Raw genomic sequence first — 3,061 nt, 5'->3', positions numbered from 1 at the left:
TATCTGATACCAATATATTTATGAACTTTGAAGTTGTGTTAAATTGGGTCACCTTATTTTAAATCGAACGAATGAAGTAAATCCGTAGATTGAGCGACATTCTTCTTCATAACATTCACGTAGTTTCAAGTTTATTTGAATTTATTGAACAAATATATAATTAAGTAGGTATATTAACAATAAATTATAAAACACTTTGATCAGACAATCTTTAAACGATAACTATTAATTAAACACTAAAAAAAGTGCTTTTCTTTCTTAAAACATTAAGAAGTTTAAACAAACTATGAATAAGAACATTTAAGTTGCTTAGAACGATCATCTTCAGGTCAAAAGCTTGAAACGTTTTTCTTAAAGTTCCCATAGTACATATAAATTATGGGGATTAGTACATAGTACAAATCCCCATAGTACATATAACTTTCTTTCCTTATTATTTACCTGGAAAATGGTATTGAAAACTGACTGGAATACAAAATAATGATCATCCAATACAGGCACAAATCAATTTAAAACTTTGTTTTGTAGAAACCGAAAGAAAATTATAAACTTGGGTTCTATTGAGTAATTTTTTTAAATCACGCAGTTACAATGTCTTTTGATGCATTTACTTAATAAAAACAACATTATTACTAGCATTAAACCGAAATTGACCACCATTTTAAATAATATTATTCTTAAAACTCTTTAATTTTTATATGTAGGTAGTTAATATATTTTAGACATAATTCGAGCGGTTGCAGTTTAATTGTACCATCTTTTTACGAGAGATGAATAAGATTCTATAAAATAGGCTTCATTAAAAAACCATAGATTATTCCATAAAGTTGCTAAGTTCCTCAAGGTTTAAAAACTGGGGGCATTCGAAGTGTGAATGTACAGACGCATCCTTCGTATATCCTGGACCGAATATATTACTTACAAAGAAGTAATCCGCAGAATTAGAAGAAAACTTGAATATCTCGGTATTAAAATGAGACACAATAAGTACCGCCTGATTCAACTGACTATCCAAGAAAAAATATACAGCAGACGAGGGCCAGGCAGGAGGAGACACTCGAGGCTCCGAAATCTACGTAAATGGTTCGGGCTCACATCTATCGAACTATTCAAAAGTGCTTTAAGCAAGATAGATTTGTCATGATAATAGCGAACGCTCGTAGCGGACAAGGCACCTGAAGAAGAAGGAAAAGTCATAAAACAATAGGGCAACAAATCAAATAACTCAACCAACTCTAAAGAAAAAAAGTTTTAACGTGCTGCACATTCAACTCTCTACAAGGTAACAGTTGGTACAGGAAAATTACGAAAATACTATTTCTCAACTCAATTTAGAGATAGTAAGGCATACTTTGAAAGCAAAGAAAATAATATAAAATCATTATCTGCTTTTTAGATAGGCATTCATACAATGCAGATACAAAGACTTGGTATTTTTTATTAATTTACTATGGACTGACCATTACGAGTGTACGTTTCCAGTTTCCAAGTAGAACAGTATCCGTCTCATCATTAAAAGTAGCCCTTTGTTCTAATTTTAAACCGCTTTGTTTGCGGAATGGCCTGCCAGCAAGAGGCATTCTGAGTGCCTGGTAATTTGAGTATTTTCGCAGAAGTTGAGCAAACCGGCTAATAGGCAGGGCTGCGTCCTCCGGGAGACGTCGCGTGCTGCCTCTGGATGCATCTGGCGCAGCTCCCATCAAGGATGCTGCTGTAGCAGCGGGTGCGTTGCCCGGCAACATCAGATCAATAAAACAATCAAACGACTACGCCCTCGAATCTGACACTCTTGTTCGGAAATCGGAGTACACTGCCCCACAAAAAATCATCACCCCAGCCGATTGCATCATTTTGTTACGAAGCAAACTTATGCAACAGAACAACAGATTGTCAAACCAAAACTATCTACATCGAAAAGCTCATTGTCAACTCATAGTCGCTGTATAATACAGGGTGTTTAAAATTGGTGGCGTACGTTCTGAGGAGTTGTCCAGGAGGACCAAAGAAGGGCAAAGACATATTTTGAAAAATCAAATCTCACAAGAAGCTGAGAAACTCGCAAAAAAATTCAGCAAGAATAAGGCAACAATGTATTGGAATGCGGGCGGAACCGCCATAGCCTTTTTTTCATCATAACCTGATTCATTAACAATGAGAAATTCGAAATCTAGAAATGTTACACGTCAAATGGTAGACATTGGTGCAAGAAAATTGAAACCACGCCTTATCCGAAAGTTGATATTTTCGACCTTGTCTGTCTGTCTGTGGGTTGATCCGGCTTCTTATACATACACATACTCTGAGTTTATGTTCAGAGGGGTACTCAATGACGCGACTGAGGGCATCACAATCAACATCACCCTTGTCCGTCAGTAACATTCGCTACGCAAATGAGACTGTCATTATAGCTAATTCTCTCTGCACGGTCACCTTCGGAACCTGATAGATAGAGTAGCGAGAAACTTAGCGAACAGCTCAATATAAGTTAAGGGTAAGAAGGCTTAGAACCAGAAGATCGACAATAGGCGCTGTTTTCATACTACGCTAATTGGTGGAAAAATCTAGAGAGTTCAACACACCCCTATTCTTATACTTTGTCGATCTAAGTCATGCATTCGATAGAGTCGGCCTGACGATGCCGTAACTACCCTAAACGGCAACAACATGATCGAAGAATATTGCAGAGTAACCAGAGAGCTTCATACCGGGAACTCAACCGGAAGCAAATCGGAGGACGGTCTCTCCTAATATTGGAATCAGGCAGGGAGACAGCGTTAGTCCCTACCTATTTTATATCATACTATTCTTCTTTTTTAGCCCGTGTTTGTCCACTCCTGGATATAGACCTCTTCGAGTGACTTCCATGTCGATCTATCTTGGGCGGTCTTTATCCAATTATTTTTCTATTTTTTTTACTGGTATTGTATCCCCCTGCCTGACACCTCGCTGTACTTGGACTTTTGCAGTAACACATTCTTCTTCAATTTTTACGTGCATGTTTGTAGATAAATCGTATGATGTCCGAATATCTGTAATCTATGCGAGCGTTGTTCATGACCTC

This window comes from Dendroctonus ponderosae, unplaced genomic scaffold (assembly GCF_020466585.1).
Source record: "Dendroctonus ponderosae isolate FM_Combo_2020 unplaced genomic scaffold, Dpon_F_20191213v2 Dpon_F_20191213_3, whole genome shotgun sequence".
Classification (NCBI taxonomy): domain Eukaryota; kingdom Metazoa; phylum Arthropoda; class Insecta; order Coleoptera; family Curculionidae; genus Dendroctonus; species Dendroctonus ponderosae.
The sequence above is the reverse complement of the archived record's forward strand: the minus strand, read 5'-3'. Positions refer to the sequence as shown.